We start from the raw sequence: 6,000 nt of genomic DNA, 5'->3' as shown, positions 1-6,000 counted from the left end.
CCAAATGCAATACTCAACACCTAACTAAAAGGTACCCTATTAAACACATCATAATTTTTATTTTCACAATGTTGAGGTCAGCCTTGGAAGTGTAGAGTATTCTAAGATTAATTTATCTGAAAAATACCTAATGGAACGCTCATGCGATCTGAAAAACTTTTGTATTTTCCCTGTGAGCATTCCTTGAAGATCTTCCCACCTGAAGGCACCGGAGAGCAGGAAGCCACATGGCCACTACGCGAGACAGCCGGGTAGCCGTCCAAGAAATGGCAGAGGACGAGGTCATAATCTAGTCAACGGACAGCAGCATTGAGGCCTTGACAGGAGCTGTTCTTTATGCCCCCAGGATTACAGGACGACAATCCGAGGCATTAACAGAGTGTCTCTCTAGGGCACTGACTGCTTTGGCAAACACTCCGCGTTTGCACACCAAAATCACCCACAGCCTTGGAAGCACTTGTCTTCAAGACTTGATGTAATAATGCGCCCTTCTCCCAACCATGCTTGGAGTCTCCCCCTCCTTTATGCCGGCCTCATACCTGAAATCTTTTAGAGCAGGTTTTAAAATTTTTTTAAATGTATTTTACTGGAGTACAGTACACAATGTTTGATTAGTTCCAAGTACACGTACTGATTCCACCATCTCATACCTTCCTCTGTGCTCACCACGCTAACTGTAGTCACCATCTGTCACCATCCGTTATCTCAGTATTACTGATTACTTTCCCATTCTGTACTTTCCATTCCCATGACTTGACTTTACGATGGAACCAATAATCATTCTGAGCAAAGAAAGGCTGGTAGATATAGAAAATTAATGGAAATGTTAATTCAATTTTCCATATAAAGATTCATAAAATATTTTCTAGGAATTACACTGGAGAGCAGTCACAGGTGAGCTCCCCAAGTCATGATCTGAACAAGTTCACCTGCTCACCGCAGACACCCCTGCAAATACCTATGAGAACTGGGAAATACTTGTATCCCCCAGTCTGAGCTCTCACAGTGCTGGACAAGAAATTTTTACAAATCCGTGACAACTTTACTCTGGAAACCTAGTTTTCTAAAATGTACTGACCTACTGAATGAGCATAGGAGGGTTTGCTATTGTATTTGGGACACACAGGGAGGCGTGCATGTCTTCTCAACACTCCTAAGAAATACAGACATATGCTTTTAGTCTTGAAAAGATAATATTCAGTGAACATGCGCACCTGCAAAATTAACGAGCTGTCAATGCCACGGACTTCGATCATTTTACTGAAGCCACGCCGCACTCCCAATCCTAAAGTTTCTTGGCTGTCCCTATCATTCTTCTGCAGCTGCCAGCTCCCCTCCCCGAAAGCTCACCATCCCATGCTTCCCCTCTCCAGCCAGCTGCCGAGCCATCCGTCTCCACGTTACAAAAAGCAAGCTTCTCCTGCTGCGCGCCTGAGGAGAGAGCTGTACCAGTCTCTCCCAAATGCCAAACACCTCATTTTCTCCCATCACGTGTCTGGCTTGCACGGAAACCTCGGGCCTGGTCTTTATGTGGGTCTCCGACTTGTCAGCCACGGACTGTTAACACGTCGTTCTAACTGGTACCCAGGGGCCCCCGCTTCTCTGGGCCAGATGCTTCTCAGGGGCTCTGCCGAGTACTGAAAGCGTTTGGGCGGGACACAAAAAAAAGGCTCGTTTTATGCCTTTTCCATCTACCATCACTGGGCAGGTCCACATGGAAGCAAGCGAGCGGATTAACCCTTGCAATCCTCAGATTTGAAGAAGACGCCGCGAATGCCTCTTTGTGGGATGGTGTGGTGGGTCTGAACCCGCTCCTGAGGGCAGCTGCATAAGCTCCAGAACTCCCCTGAGAGGCTCCCTTTAGAACAACTGACCTAAAAACAGAATGTCTGGCCTATTTTCAAAACGTAACACAAGTCCTGGGGCTCTGTTGTAATCGTATGTGCTCTTCAGCGGAACAGTTGAACTCATTAAAGATAGATCGGTCAAAGACAGACGGACGGATGCATCAATCTATCAACGACCTGACTGGGTATAGTTCAGGCTTTGCCACTGGCCGGCAAGTTCTTTTTTTAGTTCGTGCTCTTCGTTTGCTGTTAGGACTTGACATATGATTCTGCATTTTACTTGCAAATTACTTTTAAACTCACTGAACTTTTAAAAAAGATTTTATTCATTTGGGAGAGAGAGAGAGAACGAGAGCACAAGCAAAGCTGGAGAAAGGCAGAGGGAGAACCAGACTCTGTGCTGAGCGGGACTCCGGGACCATGACCTGAGCCAAAGGCCAATGCTTCACTGATGGAGCCACCCAGGTGCCCCTAAACTTACTTTTTTTTTTATGACAAAAGAATTATTAGCTTGAGTTTAACTCAACATTAGTGAGGTCGTTAAAAATTTACTTTCTCTAAGCCTAGTGGTCACTCATCTTCCTGTATTAAACATGTTTCAAAATTTTAACTGAACAAAGAAAAAGTTTTCTGAAGCAAAAATCTAACAAATGTCTGGGCAGCAATAAACACATTCTAGACTCCAGGTTACAAGTCACTGACCTTTGGAACAACTACAGAATCCTTCCAATATTATAAAGAAGGTCTCCGCAGTTTTAGTCAGACTTTCAGCTTTGTAATGATGAAGTTCAGAATAAAGATGGATTTATCTTAAATTAACCAAAGAGATAAAAGATTCATATTCTGGGTGCCTGGGTGGCTCAGTGGTTTAAGCCGCTGCCTTTGGCTCAGGTCATGATCTCAGGGTCCTGGGATCGAGTCCCACATCGGGCTCTCTGATCGGCAGGGAGCCTGCTTCCTTCTCTCTCTCTCTGCCTGCCTCTCCGCCTACTTAGGATCTCTCTCTGTCAAATAAATGAATAAAATCTTAAAAAAAAAAAGATTCGTATTCTGAAAACTATAAAACATCGGTAAAAGAAACTGAACACGACACGAAGAAATGGAAAAATGGGAAGACACCCCATGCTCATAGAATGGAAGAACAAACATTGTTAATATGTCCACACCCCTCAGAGCAACCTACACATGCCATGCAATCCCCAACAAAACACCATCAGCATTTTTCACAGAACTAGAACAGACAATCCTAAAATGTGTATGGAACCACGAAGGACCCCAAAAGTAGCCAAAGCAATCTTGAAAAAGGAAAACACAACTAGAAGTGTCATAGTTCCAGACTTCAAGTGATCTTATGAACCTACAGTAATCAAAACAGTACAGCACGGACCCAAAAACAGACCCATAGATCAATGGAACAGAATAGAAAGCTCAGAGATAGAGCCACAATGCTATGGTCAATTCATCTTCCCCAAAGCAGGAAGGAATATCAGGTTGGAAAAGAACAATGTCTTCAACAAATGGTGTTGGGGTAACTAGACAGCCACATGTAGAAGAATGAAGCCGGGCCACTTTCTTACACCACACACAGAAATAAACTCAAAATGGATTACGGATCTAAATGGGAGATCTGAAACATAAAAATCCTACAAGAGAGCACCCGCAGAAATTTCTCTGACATCTGCTGCAGAAACATCTTTCTAGATATGTCTTCAGAGGCAAGAGAAACAAAAGCAAACATAAACTATTGGGACTCCATCAAAATAAAAGGTTTCTGCACAGCAAAGGAAAAAACCAACAAAACGGAAAGATGATCTACTAAATGGAAGCAGATATTTGCAGAGGACATATCCAATGAAGGGTTGGTATCCAAAATATATAAAGAACTTACACAACTGAACACCAAAAAATAAATAATCCAATCAAAAATGGTCACAAGACGTGAACAGATATTTCTCCAAAGAAGACATACAGACGGTCAACAGACACATGAAAATACACTCATTATCACGTATCATCGGGGAAACGCAAATCAGACCTACAATGACATGTCCCTCACACCTGTCAGAAGGGCAAAAATCAACAACACAAGAAACAGCAAGTGCTGGCGAGGATGTGGAGAAAGGGGAACCCTCGTGCGCTGTTGGTGGGAGTGCAAACTGGTACAGACACTCTGGAGAACAGTGTGGAGGGTCCTCAGAAAGTGAAAAATGGAACTATGCTACGGTCCAGGAATAGCACTGCTGGGTATTTGCACGAAGAAGAGGAAACCATTAATGAAGGGGCGTATGTACCCCTGTGTGTAGTGTACCATTATCGGCAAGACCCAGACTACGTAAGCAGCTGAAACATTCACCAGCTGAGGAATCGACCAAGATGTGGTATACGTACATGTGCATGTGAATATACGCACCAACACACGCACACACACATACGCACAACAGAGTGTGACTCAGCCGTAAGAAAAACATGAAATCCTGCCATCTGCAACAATGTGGACGGAAATGGAGGGTATAAAACTAAGTGAAATAAGTCGGAGAAAGGCAAATACCCTACGATCACGCTCATATTGGAATTTAAAAACAAAACAAAGTGGGGAGAAAGAGACAAACTACAGAAGAGATTCTAACACAGAGAACAACGTGGTGGTGACCAGAGGGGGGGCGGGTGGGGGATGGGTGAAGCAGACGAAGGAGAGAGAGCGTGCTTATCATGACGGGCGCTGAGTAACCCACAGAAGCGCTGAATCACCATACTGTACGCCTGAGACTAACATAACACTGTATCAACTACACCAGAATTCAAACTTCTTTGAAAAAAGATTTTATTTATTGATTTGAGAGAGTGAGCGAGCGCACAAATGAGCAGGGGGAGAGGGAGAAGCAGACTCTGCACTGAGCAGGGAGCCCCATGCCGGCTCGATCCAGGACCCCGGGATCATGACCTGAACCGCAGGCAGACGCTTCACCCACTGAGCCACCAGGCGCCCCTAAAATTTCTTTACAAAGGGAAGAATAGACAACGTGGTGGATGACCCACCGAAGACGTCCGACCGATGATGAGTGCTGTGGGTCGAGCGGACCAGGAGCCATGCGTGCAAGGTCAGCCAGGACGGCTGCAGGGGCGTTAAGAGAAACCACTCTAAGGACAGGCGGAACGGCGGGAGAGCGTGACCCAACCCAGTCTACCTCGCCGGGTGGCAGAGGTGAACACCGAGAAGCTAGGCAACAGCAGGGATATCACCTGTGCGCTCTTCCAATACTGCCCTGATACCCCAGCACGCTCCCCAGTACCTTCCTAATCCCCACGGATAAGGCTCCGTGATGCCACCCCAGCTGCGACACCGCAAGTGTGTGAGTCCCGCACAGCCCGTGTACTCCCCAGCCGCCATACTTATCCGAAGATAGGTCCTGCCGTGCCCCACACTGAGTGATGCCCTAAATGAAAATCATTACCTTCCCCCATGGGACAGCCTTCTCCCCCTCTTCTCCTAACTCCTGATGGAAGTCTCAGACACCTGTCTCCCTTTTCCTCCCATCCAAGTACTAACCAGGCCCCACCCTGCTTAGCTTCCGAGATCAGACGAGATCGGGAGCGTTCAGGGTGGTACGGCCGTAGACTGTCTCCCTGTTCCTAAAACCTCCCCTGCAATTGGCAAACAGGCTCCCACATGCTTTCCTGAACACACACCATCATCTTGCTTGGCCCCCATGCTCCTGTAGTCGTAGCTCCCGATCTGGACAATCCTGCTGGATGGTGCCAGTCCTAAGCCAGTGTCTTAAGTCCCCTGTCTCTGTCTGCACACGACCTGATCTTGCCTTGCTGCCTGCCGTATCCGTACCCAGTGGAAATAGTGCCGGCTAGGACAGAGTTCAAACACCTCTGCTGGGAACCTTCTCTAAGCACCGTCTCTTAAGCACCGTGGAGAAGGGACCTCTCCATTCTTTGCACCCCCCGGAGGTCAGAGGCCCCATGTGCCACACCCACACATATCGGGAGCCTCCTACAGTGTCAGACCCTTAGCAGCGCTCGAGAGAGGTCTCCATGCATAACGGTCACAAAACCCGGAATCATCGTTGACTCTGATGAGGAGGCGCACATGGGCTCTTCCATAAACACATCCTTTAGGAAGAGCTAATACTCTGCACTTTAAATA

Source organism: Meles meles, chromosome Y (assembly GCF_922984935.1).
Source record: "Meles meles chromosome Y, mMelMel3.1 paternal haplotype, whole genome shotgun sequence".
In the NCBI taxonomy this organism is placed as follows: domain Eukaryota; kingdom Metazoa; phylum Chordata; class Mammalia; order Carnivora; family Mustelidae; genus Meles; species Meles meles.
This window is presented reverse-complemented; position numbering follows the sequence as displayed.